Below are 22581 nucleotides of genomic sequence, written 5' to 3' on the forward strand. Positions count from 1 at the left end.
TCTATGTATTCATGGGTGACATTCATCTTTAGTATTGCTGCTTAGGTCAGCTGTGCACCTCCTGAGAAACTAGCTTGTTCTGGTTTGCTCTTTACGTTAACTGCTAAGAAGTTAAGAATCAAACTTTTGATCCACTCTGTAGTGGTCGGGACTCTTGGTTGCAAGTGATGGAAACTTAACTCAAACTGATTTAAGGAAACAGGAAGATTGATGGGCTCAGAAAGGCCTCTTAGCTTCAGCCCTATTGGCATTTTGGACCAGTTGATTCTTTGTTATGGGCAGGGGACAGTCTCATGCATTTAGGATGTTTAAGAGCATCCCTGAACTCTACCTAGTGGATGCTAATAGCACCATCATATAACAACCAAAAATGTCTCCAGACATTACTAAATGTCCTGTGGGGGTGAGGGTGGGGGCTCAAAACTGTCCCAGTTGAAAGCCACGGGGTCAGATAACTGAAGAGTCCTGGAATCGAAAATAGTTTCAGACAGGATCACTTTCATATCCAAACAAAAGGGACACAGGGCATGCTTATTTTCCAACAGCTCAAAAACTCTGATGGTGGAGTGTAGAAAGAGAGTATCCTTCTGCAAATCTCCATTGAAATTTCTAGGCGGGGCTCTCTCATTGTCAGAGATCATGTCAGGAGGCCCCTGGAGCCAGTCCACCCGAGAGCCCTGCCCAAAATAGGAAAGGCAAATGAAGTGCTTGCTTCAGATAAAAGGGTTATGTAAAGAAGTTGGACAGGTGAAATCAACAAATAATGTACATATTTCTTTTATATATATATTTTTCCATTTTCCATGTCATTTTTAAAATATTTATTTTTAGAGAGAGGAGAAGGGAGGGAGAAAGAGAGGGAGAAAAACATCAATGCAATGTGCAAGAGATACATTGACCTGTTGCCTCTTGCACACCCCCAGCTGGGGACCTGGCTGCAACTCAGGCATGCGCCCTGGCGGGGAATCAAACCAGTGACATCTTGGCTCATAGGCCGGCACTCAATCCACTGAGTCACACCAGCCAGGGCTACTTTTTAAATTATACTTTATTGATTATAGTATTGCAGTTGTCTCAATTCGTTCCCCTTTGCCTCCCTCTACCCCACTCCCTCAGACAATTCCCACACCATTCATTGTTCCTGTCCCTGGGCCATGCATATAAGTTCTTTGGTTGCTCCATTTCCTATACTATACTTTACATCCCTATGGCTATTCTGTAACTACCAGTTTTTACTTCTTAATCTCCTCACCTCTTTGCCCATTCCCCCACACCCCTTCCCATCCGGCAACCATCAAAATGCTCTCTGTACTCCACAATTCTGGCTCTGCTACTCCAAAATTACTTCTCAGCTCTGAGGATGTGTTATGTTCTGTGGTAGCTGCATGACCTTGGGCAAGTTCCTTAACTTCTTTGCATCTCAGTTCTGCTCTGTCCATTAAAAATAGAAAAACACAATTGTAGAATAGATTTAAAGATAAAATAAATAGCATATGAAAAGGAAAGGACTCAGGCCAATGGTTAATATGCAGTAAAAGTTCATTTCACACCCATAACTCATTTTCACCAAAAAGGTTTGGCAATCAGCCTTGACAAGTGTGGTTCAGTTGGTCAAAGCATTGGCCTATAACTAAAAGGTTGCAGGTTTGATTCCCAGTCAGGGCACATGCCTAGTTTACAGGTTTGGTCACAGGTATGGGCGCATAGAAGAGGCAACCAATTGGTTCTTTTCTCTCACACCAATGTTTCTTTCTCTCCATTCCTCCCTCTGTAATAGCAATGAAAATGTCTTTGGGTAAGGATAAGAAAAATTTCTGCAATCAGTATATGGTACTCAATTCTGTACCAGAATGATACAGCATTCTGGTATAATGCCAAGTTTGCTCCTTATACTGAGTCATACACTTGTTTAAGACATATTATTTTATTATAAATATTTTTTCAATACTGGAACTAATTCCTTTCCTCGAGTAAAATCTCCTTGGCACTGGGAAGAAGCTGACTAACTATCAGAGTTGTGGTTGTAATAATTCTTGCTTGTTTGTTGGCAAGAATAGGTGAATTAAAAAGTAACTTTGATGGACATTTGGGCTGCTTCCATATCTTGGTGATTGTAAATAATACTACAATGAACATAGGGGTGCTTATGTTCTTTTGAATGAGTGTTTTGGGTAGGATTGCTGGGTCAAAAGGCAGATCCATTTTTAATTCTTTGAGGTATCTCTGTACTGCTTTCCACAATGGCTGCACAAATCTACATTTCCACCAACATGCAGAAGGGTCCTACTTTCTCTACATCCTCACCAGCAGTTGTAGTTTTTTTTATTTATTTATGATTACCATTCTGACAAGTGTGAGATGGTATCTCATTGTAGTCTTTATTTTCATTTCTCTGATGATTAGTGATTTTGAGCATCTTGTCATATGTCTGTCTGTCATCTGTATGTCCTCTTTGGTGAAGTGTCTATTCAGTAGATGAGTGGATAAAACAACTATGGGATATTTACACTATGGGACAATGGAATTCTACTTGGCCATAAAAAAGAGGAAAATTTTACCCTTTCCAACAGTATGGATGGACCTGGAGAACATTATGCTAAGTGAAATAAGTCAGTCAGAGAAAGACAAATACCATATGATTTTACTCATACGTGGAATCTAATAAACAAACTGAACTAATAAACAAAACAGAAACAGACTCATACATGGAGAACAAATGACAGTTGGGGTTGTGGAGGGATTGAGCAAAAAGGAAAAAGGACTCATGGACAACAGTGTGGTGATTGCTGGAAGGAGGGAGTATAAAGGAACTAAATGGTAATGGAAAACTATAATAAAGATAAATAAAATATAAAATAAAAAATAAAAATAAATAAAATTCCTAAGACAATTGAAAAACAAAATAGTAACTGACTCTTTTCCTCCTTCGCTGCTTGAAGCTTGGCCACCATGATGAACAACACAGTAGCTATCTGAACCAGGAAGTTCATGACCAACAGGCTATTGTGGTGGAAACAAATGGTCATTGATGTCCTTCACCCTGGAAAGGCAGTAGTGCCTAAAACAGAAATTCAGGAAAAACTAGCTAAAATGTACAGGACCACACCAGATGTCATCTTTATATTTGGATTCAGAATTCATTGTGGTGTTGACAAGACAACTAGCTTTGGCGTGATTTAGGATTCCCTGGGTTACACAAAGAAAAATGTACCCAAACATAGACTTGCAAGACATAACCTATATGAGAAAAAGACGTGAAGAAAACAGAGAAAGGAACTGAACAGAATGAAGGAAGTCAGGGGGACTTCAAAGCCCAATGTTGATGTGGCAAAAAAAGGAATAAAGATTCTTCAGTGACTTTATCTGTGCAAATTTTTCATGAGAGGAATAATAAACTAAGAACTTTAAAAAAGAGGAATTTTGAACCTTGAGGTCCAAGTGCTATATCTTCATAGCTTATCCTATTTCATTATACCTTCCCTATTTCATTATATCTTACATATTTCTAAGGATAATTTGAGGCCAGTACTTCCCTGCTAGTTTCAAGAAGATTTAATGTTTTCAAAGAAGTGGGGAGCAGGAGAGCAGATGTACTGGCAGAGGTTGCAAGTAAGACATTGAAGCCATGAAACAGGAAAAGACATTATTAAGTAATAGGATGAGACTTTCTTTTGTGGGCCATCTATTTTACACACGGAACATATATGAGAGAAAGGGACCAGGAAGGAATCTTGGGGAACTGGTAGCTCCCATAGTCAAGAGTGGCAGCCCAGCTAGTTCCCAGTCCTAGTGGATTATGTCAGGTTAATATTGCATACTTAGAGCTTTGGTTGAAACAAAAATAAAACTTTTTTAAAAGTACTGTATTGGGTAGTCAGATTCAGACTATAGGTCACCAGCTTTCAATCTATGATTTGAGACTTAATCCAGCAAATGGAACAAATTGTTCATTAGAAGCCAAAGCGTTCAGGAATGTTTCTTTAAGCTAAAACGTTTAAGTCTAAAAGTGTCTTGCTCAAAATTTTGCCCAAATATCTAGAAAGATAAATCAATCTCTTAGGATCTATCAGATATTTCCCTTTGGGAGATCTGTAAAACAAAGTGATTTTCTATATGCAGTTGAATAGATGAGAAAATTGGATCGCTGTTAGCAACTGCACCCCAAAACTGTACCTCGTGTTCTGAGAGGTAAAGCAAGGCTGGCCCTGCAGTTTCTCCCTGACCCTGCTAGCAATGGTTCAGATCCTGCTGATCCCACTTATAGGTGCAACTTCCACAAGTAAACCTAACCATCATGGCTCTTTACCATTACTGGGTAATAAAAAAAAATGCTTATAATTTAATTATGGTTTATAGCATTAAATTTAATGCCTCATGACTCATAAACCCGGTGGTATTCTTTTGGTGGTGGTTCTTGCCATTGTTGTTCTAAATGAATTTTGCCGTGCTGTTTGTGCTGATTTCTCTAGTTAAGATATGCTATTACAGTTACTATGTACCATCAAATTTCATTGTTAGGCCACATTTGAATTACATGGGGAAAGCTTTCACTAGACCTTATATTTAATCCAGAGGAGTTTGTTTTTGGCCTCAATTACATGACCACTCAGAACCCAGAGATACAGTCTTCATTTGCCCAATGAGATACACTGACTAAAATTTTTTCTTTGCTATGGTCACTTCTCAGACTATTGGCTCCAGAATAAAAATCTTGGACTCAATGATTGTAACGTCAGCTGAGATGCTGGTCCATTCTGTTGTAGAATACGTCATGGATACAAGCAAGCATTCCATGGCCCCAACCACAAGAAAGACACTTAGAAATACAAAAGGAACTTAACTCCTTAAGCCATCTATTATTTCTCTTTTAAGGCTCTGATTATCAAAAGAACAAATTTTTTTTTGATTCAGCCAATTAGATACTGACTTTATAGTACATTAGCTCCCCAACTCTTCAAATTGTTATGTGAAGGTTAGTCCCAGAGCATTTTGCTTTAAACAAAATAACTCTTCTCTCAATGAGGAAATTTATAGTTGATATATTAAAAAATAATTTGTTTTGATAAATCCAAAGAATAGCATAAGAGTACTTGAACAAAGAGTTAAGCCGTCTTTTGATAATTCAAAGTTAAATGCTTGTCAAGAAATTTACTTTTAATTTTAATTTCTTCTTGGGTCATTCTGAGCATGTGGTTCAAGGTTTCTATTACCTAATTTCTTACTCTAAAAGAATTATACTTTTATCCATGAATTATTTAGTTTGAAATGACTAAAATAGAAAACCTTGAAAAACTTGAACAGATTACCTTTAAGAGATTTAAGTCTTTGTAATTTTAGATTAACTTAAAACATAACTATACTTAACAATCATAGTGTTGTTAATTGGTAATGTACTCCAAGGGTCAGCCTACTGCTCTTCCTTAGACACAATGACACATCTAAAATACCCAGAAAATAGGTAAATGAGAAACAGCCACTGGAAGCAAGATGTGAAAAACGTACAAAAGATGTACAAATGTGTAAGATGAACACATGTTATTTCTCTAAGTAGCATGGCTTCAGACCCAGAAAAATCCCAACTCAGCATATAACTAACTAAACTCCTGTGTATGATACCTAATCTACCTGCATCTCAGTTTCTCACTTGTAAAATAAAGTTCACATTAGCTACTACTCTGTACTGTTTTGAAGTTTAGATAATGGAATCCATGTAACATGTTAGCATAGTTCCAGATCCATCATAGACAGTAAATGTTAACAATTCTTCTTATTATTATTCATATTTATGACATTGAAGCAATTAGTATACTCATTACACCATATTCCATGGTCAATGACATTTTGATGAAACAGAAGTATCTGTGTCTCTATTGTTAGCTGAAACTCATGTCAAAAAAATACATTGAGAAGCAAATGATTCCATTAGAAAATAAATGTCAGACATTGGTTTGTAGTAGGACAATGCTGTGAGAAAAATGGGAGGAGGGAAAGGTAAATTCTGGGGTTCATTTGAACCTCGCTTCTCTATTGAGAACAACAGGCAATTGTGGTGGTATTTGGTGTGTGTATGATGTGGCTTCTCTTCCTTCAGTGATCATGCTGAGGCTAGCAATGACACTCAGATGTTAGCAATTTGGGGTCACATTTGAACTGGTGACTCAGGGGGCAAGTGTTCTGTATCCCACCAGTTCCTTTAGTCAGCTCCTGAGTCACAACTTTCTTTATTTTCTTAAATAGAGGGAGTTTGCCTCATGGGAGCCATTTGAAATGAATAAAATATAGTGTTCTGTATAGCAAATTCTAAATTAGCTATCATGGTCAGGGAGTTTTCTTGTTGGTCTAATCATGGTGACAACTACTGATTTTCAGAAAACTAAGATAGAGTCAAAATATACTTATCACTAAAATGAGACTGGACAGAATTCAATTACTCTTAGATTCCAAAGGCCTCTCAGGATCTTGAAGGTCCAAACTGATAACTATGAATCATTTTATAGAGGTGTAGACAGATCATGCAGTAAAGATAGTGAGTTGATGGACTACCAGATAAATCAGCTTTTATTAAATTTTAGTATTGACTTAGGAATTAACAGTCTTAACTAGCAAACAATAACATCAAAAACATTTATAAACAGATACATAAGAAAGTATAGTTGAAGAAATGGGTATACTTTTTATTCTACCAGAAAGCTGGTTCCTATTTCATAACAGCTCAATTATTTAATCTTCAGGACAACCAAGAAAGTGAGTATTGTTGTAGCCAGACTAGTGAGAACCAAATATTGGCAGAGTCAAGCACACAGTAGACACCTAATGAATAACAATGCATATGAGGAAGGGCCAAAAGGAAGCTCTCTTTTCCCATAAAACTCCCTCCTTCCCAGAAAAAAAAAATAAGTAATGTGTTTTCAGGATGCCTACTTTTGCAATAAGAGCAATAGTTTGGAATTAATTAATGTGATTTTTTTCTTTCTCACTTCCCAACCAAGTATAACAATCCTCTCTTCCTCACTGGCCTGAGGTCTTCACCAACTTAGGAAGGGTAAAAAAGGAGAGGAACGTAGATTCATTTGACAATGCAAAAGAAAGAAAAACTACCTAGTTTCTTGGCATTTAAGATACCACATAGCAGACAAGAGATTTGAAACCAGATTATAAGGAAGAACTTTGTAAGTTCATTCACTTCATCTTTTTGCAACTCAATGAAGATTTCTGCTTTTTTAGCATGGCAAATAATGATCTCTTACTACTCTTTTATAGAGGGGTGATGTAAGGCCGGAAAGAAAACACTGCATGTGTTTGTAAAAGAGAAGAGAGAAAGCAGTCAAATATTTGACATGAGACTGTTGTGGGCTTCAATAGCTAGAACATCCTACAGTCTTCCACCTGGGACTCTGGAAGGAGAGGGCCATGTCGCCACGGGGAAGGCCCATCTAGGAAGATGGAAGAGCAGGCCAGATCACAAGCTACTTGCTGATGAAGGGAAGAAATCACTGAGTCAGGGGAGAGACATGGAGACCCAAGATCTTCACCCAGTGGGCCAATGGGAAGCTGTTTCCGTGAAGAGGAAGTGGCCCATGAACAAAAGAATGATCCCAAACTCATCAGAGATTTAAGCACCGGAGAGAGGCCAGAGGGGCTGACAGCAGGACAGCATTGCACACACCCACTGGTCTTCTTCACCTTAGGCAGGGAATCAGGGGATACAGGAGGCTATCAGAGACAAGACGTTTTATCCAATCTAAGTCACCATTTACATGTTTGGAAATTCTTAAGTCTTAATCTTGACAGCAGCATTTTTTCCATCAGTCCAGCAGATGTGGGCTCTGGAGGCTCGTCAGTATACTTCCGGATTAAAGGAAGGATCTACATTTTCTCAGCATTCCATATGTTAGCATGAGTTAAAGTTTGACATTTGTAACCCAGCTGATCAATTGTGTTTTAAAAATCAGTGTTTTATATTTTGGTAACTTGTTATTCTAGGGTTTACAGCCCCTTTGCCAGCTCCTCCTCCCCAGGGCACACTGGCTCCCTCCCAGGTCCTGGGTATCCCAGGGAGAGTCACCTCACATGTGCTCTCAAAGCAACCTCATCAGAAATGGACTCAGAGCCATTTCTCTTCTGCTCCAGCGTCCTTAGGTGCCTGGTTTCTGACCGCAGCTGAACGCAAGAGCCACCTAGGGAATTTGAAGAACAATGCCCATACTGGAGGATAGCCTGGGTGAACTGGTCTGGTGAGACCACAGGCATGAATAAATATTTCTTAAGAGATTCCCAGGTAATTTCATGTGCAGCCCAAGCTGAGAACAACGCCTTGGTGCGCCATGCTAAAGAATCTGGCTGAAGGGACTGTGTGTGAAGGTGCCTTCCCACTTCTAACAGCACTTCCGGGTGACCCACTGTGTGCCCTTCCCTGGGCATTGCTGCTGCTTCTGCCCAAATACCGCTCCTTCCCTCAGCACCATCGCCTCTGCCTGGCCCTCCTGTTTCCTACCATGCCTGCTGATATGCCAGAATCCTCGAGGTGCCTAAATTGTACTTCACCTTTCCAGGAAAAGGTTGAGTGAGGATTCAAGCTCCTGACACTGACTTGATCACCAGTAGTCCATACAAAAGGAAAAACAAGTACAATACAAGATAAAGGAACTGCTAAATCAGATATGTTTTCAGTCGGTACAAAAATTAGAAACTTGCCACCTATGATGGGAGAGAAACACTTAACTCTGGTGACAATTCTCCCATCCTGATTCTGTATCTAAAGAGGATGCAATGCTACCCAGGACTCAGCTAGGAGAATATTATATACCATTTTGATATTTTGTGGGAAAACATCCATTCAACAGACCACATTTAATGAGCACTCTGAGGTGTGAAAGTCTGAGATAGGAGCTGAAAACCAAATAAGTAAGACATACAACCTCTTGCCCTCCGGAAACTCATATTTGTTTGTTTGTTTCCACTTTTATGAACAATTTATAAATTATTTAGTTAACACCGTACATTTGAAATACTTTTATGTATTTGCATAGGAACATCTAACAGTATATAGTTTCTCTTGTTTCCAACTAGATTCAAAGTAGTTCTCTTACTAACAAATCTTCAAAATAAGGACAATGTGATATGCCCTGGTGGATTGAAGTGAACAGGGTAAAAAAAGTAGAGAAAGAAAGCTTCATAAAAATAAATGAGTGCTGCCAGCAAGTATTATATTACTTGGCTTCATCCTCCTGGAAGTGCTGAGAGCTGATTACTTGATTTAGTTCAGACTTTAAATAACCTCATAAAAGAGTCCAATCCACAAACTATTTACACCTTTATTGAAGTAGCAAACTGTTTTTATTTTATAAAACAGGTAAGAATTCCAAAGGAAGAAGTATTGGAGGGTGTAGCAATTGGGAAAAGTCAACACATATAAAGCAATGTAATAAAATTTGTTTTCCAATAGAAAACAGTCTAAGATAATTTCATGAGTTATTCATGAAAATGGGGATAGAAGTCTGTGACCTATTAAACTCTTGAGATCACTTCAACACTATCTTGCTCTATGCCATAAACACCACCCACATTCAGCATGTGAAATAACGTCTAATGGGAACCCCAGTCCACCTTAAAGTTTGTCTACCTCTCTAACAACCACTGAACTGACCTGGAACTAGGAACAAGTCATGGGTGAGTCACCAGTAATAGGTTTTATAAGATGCCACCTGTATTGAAAACTTGGTAATACAAGTGTATAAAATTTTAATATTCAACTCTTCCTTTTAAAAAAGTGACAAAGCCAATAGGGAAATGATATGAAAATATATTTTTAACACTGTCAGGGAGGCAATGAATTTTAAGTTCAAGTCAGTTCTTTTAAAGATATTTAAACACTAAAAAGAAATACGAGAATTTGGCAATGATTGCTGATCCTTGTCTACCCTTTCCAGCACATGGTATATTGTTAAGACTAATAATGCGTTATGGACAACGGGGAGGTTCTTTTGATGCCCTATTTTGCATAAACTTCTGTTTATGTTTGTAAAGATCTGTGATTCCTAATAATCAGGTATCCTCATTTCTTAGTATTACTTGGCTTATTTAATTACTAGTTCAGAGGGAGTAGTTATTTATCAGAGGATGAAAGGTTTGAGACAAAAATTTTAAGGAAGGTTTATTTAAAATGTTGCTATTATGAGATATTTGTTGTAATTTTAATAGTCAATATGCACTTAATTAGGTTTATGTGCTTAGTGTATATTCTTAATGATGAGGCTGATAGGGGAAAATCTGCTTTCACACTTAGCTGAGTGAACTCATGTCAATGTACCACTTGCAAAAAGAACCAGAGTAGAGTCAAATTCTTCCTATGAGTTACCGGTGAGTAATCTTCATGATGTATTTACGTACCACAGTTCTCATGAGGGTAATATAGTTCATACTCATCACTGGCATCATTCAGTATCTAAGTTTAATTTTTAAAAGAGATCTAGATGCAGCATGCATTTTGGCTCTGGGCAAAGCCCTGATAACACCAAGTAACCTGCTGGCCTTCTGAACCTGCAGCTGGAAGCATTTAAACTGGTCCTTCAGAGCCAGTTTGTAAAGCCCCAGACAGCTATACAACTTGACAATGTGGGAGAGCCATAGCTTAGGCTCTGAAGACCATTGAGGAGATTCTAATTTTGGGAAGAACCAAGTGAAGACAATACTTCTAACTAAAAAAAAGCCCACAGTAAAAGCTCAGAAAAGCAAAGGCAGAAAGAGCTCAGTGCCATCATTCTAGGAATTCTCTTTGATATCCAAAAAGGTGATATTGGTTATTTTACCTTGACTTAACCCATAGATCACATGGATCATGTTGTTATGACCCTGAGCAGAAAAATCCATAGGAAAGAGTACTTGGGTGTTTCTCTCTTTGCCTGCTTCTCTTTAACCTCCCTTCTCCTAAATAATTTACTAATCTCAGTTTTGTGTTATTTTCATCCATCCAAGACTCAGAGTTTGATGAAACATCTCTCTCTTTTTTGCACTCTTGGTTATTAATGTACATGAAATGCATGTCTAGCATAAAAAATACTAGGTATGGTTTCCTTTTGTGAGAAGATCCTTCATTTATAAATTTAAAGAACAAGCTTCTTGATCATCTAAACGGGAGTGGAAAGTGCCATTCCAAACATGTTTTCAGTGGGAAATTCGGGAAAGAGAGAGCTCCCAGTTCCCAACACGTTGGACACTTTGCTGCTTCTCTGGGTCTGTAGCCCTTTTTTTTAGAGCCATGTCAATGAAGGTTGAAATTCTACTGAGAACAGTTTATGTCTGAGAATATTATATGTACATATTTTGTAAAATTAAAAAAATTAATTGAATGGATCAAAGATTTAGACGTTTTGTAGAAGAAGTCTAATTCAGAACCAAAGATGGGGAGATTAAAAGTGCACACCACTGAGTTAGACAAGAAAATCAAATGATTATGCCACTAACCACAGGTCTGTATTGATTGGGTCAGAAGTGACCCAGGTGCATAAGTTACACTAATTATCTCCTTGTGCACACCGAGGTGTGTTTCTCTGTTCCTGTGTTGGTTTAAGAGTATGAGCTTAGCCACATCCTGTTATAAATCTTTGTTATAGCTCATAGTAGCCACAGCAAGGAATTCAGCTTAAGACACAGAAAGCTTTGACCCTATTTAGCAATCAGGTGAGTGAAGCTCCCTTTGAGCTTAGAAGTGCTGTATATCAATATATCATCAACCAAACTCTTCTTATTATCAAGAGACTAAGACTAGCATATAATCAAATATTTTCTCAACTTTTGGCAAAAGCCCTAGAATTTTGGATCTATTTGCCAATACACCTACATGCTGGAAAGGCATCCTCAGTGTTTGAATGGTTGAAGAGCTATGATAAATGTATTTTAATGGGTGATGCCAAACTTTAAGTGGAGATTGGGTTTACACATGTTAGTTAATCCAAACCACAATAATTTTTAGAAGTAAGTGAATAAAAATTATTGCATGTCATAGCTCATAGATGGTATTAGCAAAGTATTTGCAAGATTGTTGAAAATCTCACATTACAGATACATACCAGGATTTGATTCATTAATTGGCAATCTCTACCCTGAGTCCATTTTAACCATGATAAATTTATGGCCAAAGACCGCCATTCATTCATGCATGCATTCCTGCATTTGTTCATTGAGCAGCCACATTTTGGAAACATGCAATGTGTAACACATTCTCCTTAGGGTGGGGAATTGAGAGAAAAATGAGATGATATCCTCACACTCAGGAAATTCACAGTGACTCATGACTTGAGCATTGTGAACTAATACCACATATTTGCAGTATACCTATTTTCACACAAAATGGAGTAGGGGTGCATACATACACCACAGTGAACTAAAAAGATACCAGCAGTAGGGGCAGTACACCCTCCAGCAGGCTTCCTTTATCTCATCTAATAACCATTCTTTGTTTACACAGCCCTTCCTCTCCCCTTCTGGTTTTGGAAAGATCTGGAGAAACACTGTTCTCTTGGATCTGTACTCCAGGTTCCTCTAGTCTCACCTTTTTATCGCTTTTAAAATGTTCTATTTTACCTTAAAAGCCGTGGTGCTGAAAGAGTAAGAGAAGTGACATGAAAAACCTTTAAGAAATGAAATTTGAAAAATGCATTGGTGGCAATGACTCTTGTCTACTTTACCTTGACAAAATAAAGCAAAACCCTCAAACAAACAAAAAAACTCATGGCAACATCCCTTAAAGTGGTTAGCTCTCTGACCAACACTCCATAGTTGGCAGAGGTCCTAACAGCAGAGGAAACTGCCAGGCAGCCCCCTGACCAGAGCTCACTCTGCTAGGTAGCACCAACAAAAACAATTCTCTTCCCAGCCCTTCAACTCAAGGTTGGCTGTAGTCAATGCTTTACCCTCAGAGTCATGGAGCTTAATCTGCCTTTTCATTAGCTGTCTAAAGTACTTAGGTAGTAGAGAAATCATTCTCAGAAGTGTAAATCAGTGTCTTCTGTACCATGCATAACAGATCAGAGCTCAAGAGTGTCAACTTTCCAAGGTAGCTATTCATGTAAAAGTTCATCATGTGCTCAGGAACGTCAAGATGTCACGGCCGGGTGACTGAAGGGACAGATGAAACGAAGTACTCTGTGACATTAGATTGAACAACGGACTTAAGTTATTTCAAATTTATTAGAAAAAGTGGACTATTGGATGTCAAATATTTTTTACTCTACATATTTATTCAGAAGTCAATCAGATGCTGAATTAATAATACTATTCAGTGAAATATTTGTAGACCTAGGATCCGTGTCTATTGCTTTATAATTCTCATTTGCTAGAGTAAAATAATAAATTCTGACACTGTACATGGATGGATAAAACAGTAAAGGAAGACAGATATATTTAGAATTTTTCTTTTTAGGTCACTTCCAAAGGATTGTTTATCATTCACACTAAATAGACCTAATTTTACTTTTATTTCAAATACTAAATATTGAGTAACATGTTCCTAATAGAAGTTAAATATCATTTTTGTCTAAGATTAACTCTTGTACATGTCTTACATAGTAAAAAATCACAATTAATAATCAATATATTGTGAGTATGCAAAGTTAAAAAAGTTTAAAATAATGATGAGATCGCCAACTTTTGGATTTTTGCATTCATATTTTTAAAGAGTAGTCTCAATATGCACAAGAGAAAGCTTAAAATTATCAGGATAAAATTAATTTTATTTTACTTAAAAATCTATTAAAATTCACCTACATACATATGTTTTAGGAAGGTCATTTTTAGGAAGAGGGCAAACATAAAGGAAAGGAAACACATGTCTACTGATTGTCTAGAACAAGCTTGTGTTCCATCCACATGGCAATGCTGTGATGGTGGCTTTGCTATCCCTGCTTTCACAGAGGGAGGATGGCAGTCTTGGAGGATTTGTGACCCACCAAGGATTGTCAGGTAAGTGGCAGAACAAAGACACACTCTCCATAGTGTCTACCCAGTTTTCCCTCCTCTACTGCTCTGCTTGGGCTTCACAACATAAAATGACATATTTTTGCTTTTGTTTATATGTTTCTTTGCTTGACGAGAGGATATAAGGTCAGAAAAGTAATGAGACTTGGGTTCAGTGTCCTAAATTAATCACTTTAATTTGTTACCTAGTATGTGAGCACTCAGAGATACGGGGGTGGAGGGAGGGAAGGATCCTATCTTTCTGGTCATTTCTGTTCTAATAATTAGAGAAATAGCTCAGACTTGTTTCACTGATTTAGTGTGAGGAATAATTGGTTTAAAGCACTTAAATCAACATAAAGATGCTGGATTTTAAAAATAAATGCAATCTCTAATAATTAGTGTCAGAAAAGCTATATCTTAACTTCAAAAATGTTTTTCCTTCTCTTAAAATGTGATTTCTACAATGGTTTTTATTGGTTTAGTGGGAAGAGTGCCATCTACTGAATCAACAATACCTTTTCATGTACTACCTGAATAACTCTTAGAAATCAATTCTGTATCAAAGTTGAAGACATATATGTATGAATATATGAAGACACATGTATGTCTATATTCATATATGTATGCCAAATGATAGTCCTTTTACTTTCTCTTTGCCCACTTACCTGTGATTTTTCCCTTTGACCCCAGATATGTAGAAAATACATTTTTTAGAAATTCAGATATCAACTAAAACTTGAATTTGTGTAAGATTAGATTTCTTTACTACAGAGAAATTATGAATGTGAACTTAATTCTCTGTTCCATTGTTCTTGTCAGGTCTCGTGGCTCATGATGGCTTTGATCATCTAAAATACATTTTTTTCTTTGTTCTTTCCCTTCTGTTTCTGCTCCTACCTCACATTTCTCATGTACAAACATGGAGAGTAGAATCTCCCTAAGTGATTTTTATAATTTTTATAATTATTTCACTTTCATTGTGAATATAGGATTTTGTTTTAAAAAGTCTGTGTTGCTAAGTTAATAACAGTATGAAAAGACCATAATTCAGGGCAGACTGTCCTTCGGACACATGTTCCTCCAGTCAAAAGTACACTTTATTTTTCAGTTTCATCACAATTAGTAACAAGGGCTGCAATCCTGTGGCTCATCCGTGGAATGCACATGCCCCTGTCTTGCTCTGAGCTGCCCATTTTTTCCTCATCTGCTCAGTGACAGCCCAGCCCCAAGAATCAAAGGGAAAACAGCACATTCACACCTTCTACTAACTCTATTTGTTTATTTATTTGTTTTTGCTTTTGGTGATATGTCACTCTTTGAGGAAGGGTAGGCGATGAACGTTTGTCCTGGGTTGCTTTATACAACGGCAAGCCAAATTAGGACTTTTTTTTTTCTCGGCCCAGGATCTCAGTGAGGAGGCAAATAGATTTGATATGGAAAATCTTCCCATCAGTTTGGTTATATAGATATTCCCTTTTTCTCAATTTGTATCATTAAAAAAATGCTATAAAGCTAAAAAAAATCTATTGAGAGGGCATTTTAAAAAATTACTGGGTTTTAAAAGTCTATCTTATAAGATTTAAAATCATTGTAATAAGATAGTCTTAAAGTTTAAAAATTATCAGAAAAAGAGAAGAAAAAACTACAATGTTTATTCTAATTACTTTCAATATATGTTAATAACATAATTTGTATTTTACTACCTAATGAAAATGTATAACAATAGCTGATACACAGCATATACAACAAAATTGATGACTTGGTTTTATTTTCATGGATAGTGAAGTTTATAAGTATTGCAGGTGGAAGTCAATGTTAAAACTACCTACCTCTGTATAATTTTTGTGGTAACAAAGTAACTTCAGTAAAATTCCTATTCATATTGCTTTAATAAAAAGTTACTTATGCTTATAACTTCTTAGAAACTCCCCAACCTACTCACATATATCTTTGTAATTACAGTTTCCCATCAAAAGTTCAAGGTGGAAGGGGGGAAATTACATTCAGACTCACAAACGTATAGAAAACCAAGATTTTAAAATGAGCAATACAAACATTATTCCAAAGTGAACCTAATACATTGGGAAAAAACAGTTTCTCAGGGAAAAAATAATAGAAAACGTAAATTTGATACGGTTGAAAGAAACATTTTATTTATTTATTTTAGAGTTTTTGACTCGGTTCTTTATTTTTTAATTCTATTTTTCTGATTATGCTATTACAGTTGTCCTGATTTTTCCCCCTTCGCTCCCCCCACCCAGCACCCCCCACTCCCTCAGGCAGTGCCCCCACCATTGTTCATGTCCATGGGCCATATGTATAAGTTCTCTGGCTGCTCTGTCTTAAACTTTCTGAGTTTTTAAATTTGATTCTTCCAAACATGTACAGGGGTAGGCAAAAGTAGGTTTACAGTTGGTTGTATAGAAAAAGATGTGCAGATTATGATTATTACAATAACTTCATTAACTCAAAAGAATGTCACAATGCAACAGTAAACCTACTTTTGCCCTCCCCGTATGCTGCCCCAACTTTTTCAGCGTTCAAAGATGCAGTATCTCTGATGTACCTAGGTTTACCACATAACTGAAAGGGCAGCAGAGAATCAAGAACTAAAATAGGTAATGTAAGGTAGTTCAGTTAAAATATCTAATTCTTTGTTGTTGCTGTTGTTTCTCTTTCATCTGGGAAATGTAAGACATTGAGGATTTAGTCTCTAGCCAGGGTATCAAACTTTTTGGGGTCTCTGGGCCACACTGGAAGAAGAGTTGTCTTAGGCCACACATGAAATACACAAGCCACAACAAAAACTGATGAGCAAAAAAAAGGTTTTAAGTAAATTTATGATTTTGTGTTGAGCTGCATTCAGAGCCATCCTGGGCTACGTGCAGCCTGCGAGTCTTGGGTTGGACACTCCTGCTGGTCACCTTAAGGTCTCTGATCCTTTAATCCCATGCAGTGTCTTTAAATCATCATTGTCTTCATCCTGCTTTTTTCTTCTGGCTCATCCACCTACAATTATAACTGGGATACTCACTCCTTCCCCTAGCACCTCAGCTCTCTTGGGTCAGTCCTCTGTTAAGTAGAAAGGCTATGAGTGTATAAGTGTATAATTTTGACCTATGAAAAATGATTAAGATGCCACAAAAATAATGATAAAATATGGAGATTTACAAGTACTAATACAGTATCAGAAATTTCTCTCTTTGAATGTTCTCTCTTGTTATCCTGAACTTTCACCTAACATTCAATAATTTAGATTTTCTCAGGGATTTTAATTCTTTTTTGTGTTGGTGTTCTTTTCCATATGACTTTGTTCTCTATCTGCCCATTTATAGCACAGGCGCCAGGCTTGCAATTATTTTAGTTCTTCCAATACACATTTGACTTTTACCACCAACATTCTGCCCAGCACTTGTGTCAGCTTTATCTCCCTGCGCCATGAGCTGGTTCGTTGTGAGAACCGGTGGTGCAGGACACGACACAGCGATTCAATGTGCAGGAGACACTGCTGGGTGCAACTTTCTTGCGGTTTGAGTGCAAGACTAGAGATTAGGAAACTCTCATTTTAAAACTCAATTCCACCAGGTTACCGAAGCTGGGGATTGGGGGAGGAGTGGGGAGGAAGGTATGGGAGGATAAATGGTGATGGATGGAGGCTTGACTTGGGGTGGTGAACACCCAACAGAGTGTAAAGATGGTGTGTTGTAGAATTGTGCACCTGAAACCTGTATAACTTTGTTAACCAGGGTCACCCCAATAGATACAATAAAGAGGAAAAAATTGTTTAATATAGTTTTAGAATTTATGCAAATATTCTTTTATGCTTCTTTATGTAACAACTATAATTCTGCTAACATACCTCAGTAGGGTGATAATACTAGTTTACTGAAATTACCAGGTCTCTTTAATGCCTTCTAAATTCTAAGGACAAAAGTTACTGTGAAATTGATTGGGAAACAAGTGCTGGAGATAGTTGATTTTAATTAGTCTATTTAAAATTATGTAAATATAAGTCTTGGGTATTGCTTTTCCAATGGGATTTTCTCTATAACAATTAAGTTATCCAACTTTCATTAAATCTTGTCCTAGTAACCAAATTAAGTAAGAAAAAATATCTAAAGAGACCTAACAAGGTTTTATAAAAATGTTGTGCTTCAAAAAAAAGAAAACATACTCTTTTTGTTTCTTTGACCTATGCCTAAAAAAAAAAATAGTTCAATGAAAATATTGAGGACTTTAGTTTTCTGAACCTAATTCATGGCAGTGTTTAGAGGAAAAATTAAAATGTCCATTGTCTAAGTGGTGAACAAAAATAGGAACTTTTAAATTATGAATTGGGTTAACATCTGTTGGGCAAACTGTTTGCTTAGCCTTATTTTAACATTTCACTTCCCTTTCTACCCCTTCTGTCTCTCTTGCACATCTGGGTGTGTGGTGAAAGCACCACAGAGGCAATTATAAAGCCAGAGTCTAGTTAAGGACCCTGAACTTTCCATTTTTAGCCTCTACTGCAATGTGAGGATGTCCCAAGAGTAGTCTGGGTGGACTCCACAGGAAGAAAGATCTTGATTTAAAATACAAATAAAACCAAGGTTGCAACAAAACAAAAAAGAGACTTTTTTTTATCCTCATCCTAGGCCCTTTTTTTTTTTTTTTTTTTTTTTTTTTTTGCCTTTAGAGAGAAAGAAAGGGAGAGGAAGAAAGAGAGAGAGAGAGACATCGATGTGAGAAACATCAACTGATTGCCTTCTTGCACACACCCCGACTGAGGATTGAACCCACAACCCGGGCGTGTGCCTTGAGTGGGAATTGAACCCACCACCATTTGGTTTATGGGATGACACTACAACCAACTGCGCCACACTGACCAGGGCAAAAAAAGAGATTTTTGAAAAGCTAATTGACACAAATAAACACAACTTTAAGAGTTCATTAAAAAAAGCTATTGAAGATACTGAAATATTTTCATTTGAAACAGAGTATATCATCTATTTATAAAAAAAAACTTTAGAAAGAAGAGTTAAAAGTCAAAACATTCTAGTGGAAACTAGTTCAAATGGGCAGAGTACAGAAATTTGCAAGGGCACAGGCCTTGGTATACAGAGCTCTGGGTTTCTATCCTGTCTTTGCCATGTTTTGGTGTTGATTGGGGCAAGTCATACACCTTCTCTAGCCTCAGTCTCTTCATATGCAAAATGGGGATATGATCACAATAATGATGATGATGATGATGATAGCACCTATCCCATAGGGTAATCAGAGGATTTAATGTGATAAGACATGCATATGGTTATCGCAGAGCTCCACATATGAGAAACAAAATAAATCACTAATAGCTGCTGTCATAATGAGATTGGTGAAGGCGGCCCAGGATTACTGATGATGTGTGGTAGCATCAGTAATAGATTTAATGAATTGCAATAGTAACTGTGGCAATGATATTTATGATGAAATGAGGAGCAAAAAGACTTAGTAAGTAGCATATGAGGTGGCCATTCACTGAAGAAAACAACATCATCTGCTTTGTTATGACCATTTGAAACAGTCATGGTTCTAGTGCCTTTCTTATAAGCCTATTAGCTGAGTGAGGAAGCATTCCAATAAGCATGGCAATAGTCCATATTCTCTCAGAGACCTTAAACACTACTACTCTGTTTAGGAACTACCATAGACCTAAAGACATAAACCACAGTGATATCTCAAAATAAGTTAAAACCAATCATTCATCCTCAATCATTCCATTTATCCTCCCCAAAAGTCCTCTACTGGGTGCCAGTAAATTTTTCAAACCTGACTGTGACACTCACCTGGATCGAAGTTTCAAAAGGTCCCCAGGACTGTCAGTGTAAAATCCCAAAGCGCCCTACAAAGTCCTCTGGAACTGCCCTCATTGCTCCAGCCCCACCTGGGACCACTCCCCGGGGAGTCCCAGCCTACCGCAGCATTGGCAAGCTGCCCTGATGCCCTGAGGTCTCTCTTCCATTTGTCACTCGACTTCTAGATCATCTCCTCCTCTTTGCACCCTCTACCTCCAGCCCTTGAACAGGCTAATTTTCATTATGAGCCTCAGCTCAACCACATTTCTCAGTGGGGAAGCATTTCCTCTCTTGATTCCCACTTCAACTGTTGGGTACTCAGGTATGCAATCTCCCGTCCTTGTGAAACTGCAATCCAGGTCTCTCTTACATGTTTGTGTCTTCCGTATCCCCCCACTAAACTGTGAGTTTCTGAGGCTAAGAATAATGTCTTGTTCATTGCTTGTAGCGTAATCTCAATAAATGTAATATGAAAGAATGGACTGTTTCTGTGAAGCTCTTCTAAACCTGCCTTTTGTATTGCAAAGTGAATATTTGTAGTTTCTGATTTTTTTTCACTTTGGATTAATACCATGCTGTTCTCCAAAGGTGAGGCTCCTGGAGCCTTAGGTCTGAAAAGACATAAATTGAGAACAATCCTAAGAGAGTGCCTGCATTACACGCCACAAGTTTTAGCAAGAGTGCAATCTGCCTTATCTAATTGGAGATTCAAGGAGAAGTTCAAGCAAGGACCTCTTGTATTATATTTGAAGAGTAATATAAACTTTGTTCTTACCCCAATGTTAGAGGTCTGGGTTTGTCCTTTACATGAAAGCAACACGTAAGACTCATCAAAACTAGTTGATGTTTTATCCATCATAATGTTCATCATTGGCATTTGATAAATGATAGAACAACGAGCCTAATCAAAACTTTTGTAGATATGCCTGTAGTAAATGGAAAAATTAACTCCCTATGTCTACAAAGGCATCTGTTTGTGTGTGCTCACTGCTCTTGGCTTGAAGATGGCTCCACTTGACTGAGGGACTGACTCTCCCAGAGAAGACTTGCATGGTGTGTAGGCACCCTCTCAAGTTCCCTCCTGAATATCTGCAGTCAACAGTGTAACAAATTTGACTGTCGTTTCATTGTTGTAAAGTTCTTAATTTCCAAATAACATTTTTAAACTTGTTTATGCCCAAACTTCAGCTGTTATTCACATTTTAAAATTGGTGTTGTAAGTATGTATAGTCCCATGTTCCTCAGGCTCTTTCAAGGAAAATAAGATGCCTTTAAATACAAATATGTGAGTATCTAAAAGGAGGAGATTCTAAGAAGAGATAACCCAAGATAGTCTGTATTCTGTTGAGAGGGCAACTGAATACTCAGCAATAATGGTTTATTGCCATTGACCTGGTTCTTACATGCCTCTCGTTTCGTCAGTTCTACAATACCCCTCTTTATGTAGTGAGTTTCATGTGCAAAAGGAATGTGTTCAGTTCATAAGGATATAAAACTATGTCTAACTGTATTCTATACTGGGAAGATAGCCATAAATATGAAATGAGTCAGGGCATTCAATTATTGCTTCCTTTCCTTTGAAGTAAAATATTGTGATTGTCCAATTGAAAATACAGTAGCTTATTTGTTCAGAATGAATTTGTAACATATCAGAAAGCCATCCCTTGCCTGGGAAATCTCATTTTCTCCCAATTATGCAACTCAGTATGTTTAATCATTAACTTTAAAAAAAGAAATTCAGTTAAAGAAAAAAGGAATCATAAGTCTTCATTGTTATTGCTAAATAATCTCTCGATTAGTGTGATGGTAAGTGAAGAATGGTAAAGAAAACTAAGTAGCTTTCTTTTTCCTCTGAAACTAGAAGCTTAAGGCCTTTTCTGCAAAAATTGATGTGAATACCAAATATTTATTTTAAATTACAGAAAAGACTACCACCACCACAAATAAAGTGGAGATTAAAATTTAGAATTTAAAATAAAGATTTAACTCTTATTTCTTATAATCTTTTGATTTCTTAATTGTTTTGACAAAGGTAATTCAGTTTTGAGACCCCAGAAACTTCTTTACACAGTTTCTTGGTATTCAAATTAAAATGAAAACAATAAATTCAAAGTTTAGATAAATTAATCAGATATATTTACATTTTATCTCTGTACCACCCATGGTTTAAAACTGTAAAGTAAAAGTGTTTGTTCCATTTAAAATAGTTTATAAATGGATTTTACAAACTCATTATTACTGGCAGGTTTCATTAGTAGCTAAAACCAAAATCAGATATCAAGCCCATGTTGCCTTAAACAGCTGATAGTCTTATAAATAGTAAGAAAATAATCATGAATTATATTGTAAATGCGATTATAAGCTTCTTAAATTTAGATTCCAAAATAATTGGGTCAGCTTTCGGTTACATTCAGTGAAAAGCCCACCTGATTGGCTAGTGGGGTTTGGACACTCTGGGGTAGTTTGGCTCACAACAGCCCTAGATACTATGGAGGATTTCAAAAAGGATGATCATTTATTTTGTCACTATGGAGCCTGAGGAGGACATGCATGCCCATTCCCATATATGTACAATTTTTTTCAAGTACATTAATTGGGCACCTCCTGTAAGCTCCAGGTCAAGTGGTAGACAGTAAGGATATTAAAATGAGGAAGACACACCCCTTCACTTTGGAAGGCTCAGTCTCATGGGGGGGACAGGTATCTGTATGGGGGTAGGAGAAGAACATTGTAAAAAACATACTTGAGAATAAAAATTCAAGGCTAACTTCTATGTGCTCTTTTAATTACTTCATTTCCACAAGCGAAA

General features: G+C 37.2%; 1 pseudogene; it reads left to right on the forward strand.

The window, feature by feature from the left end:
- The first annotated feature begins 2952 nt into the window (after positions 1-2952).
- LOC129080662 (40S ribosomal protein S24-like) lies at positions 2953-3357 on the forward strand (annotated as a pseudogene).
- Positions 3358-22581: the final 19224 nt, after the last annotated feature.

Source organism: Pteronotus mesoamericanus, unplaced genomic scaffold, assembly GCF_021234165.1.
Source record: "Pteronotus mesoamericanus isolate MK-2021 breed Mesoamerican mustached bat unplaced genomic scaffold, CSHL_Meso_final contig_90, whole genome shotgun sequence".
Taxonomy (NCBI): Eukaryota; Metazoa; Chordata; class Mammalia; order Chiroptera; family Mormoopidae; genus Pteronotus; species Pteronotus mesoamericanus.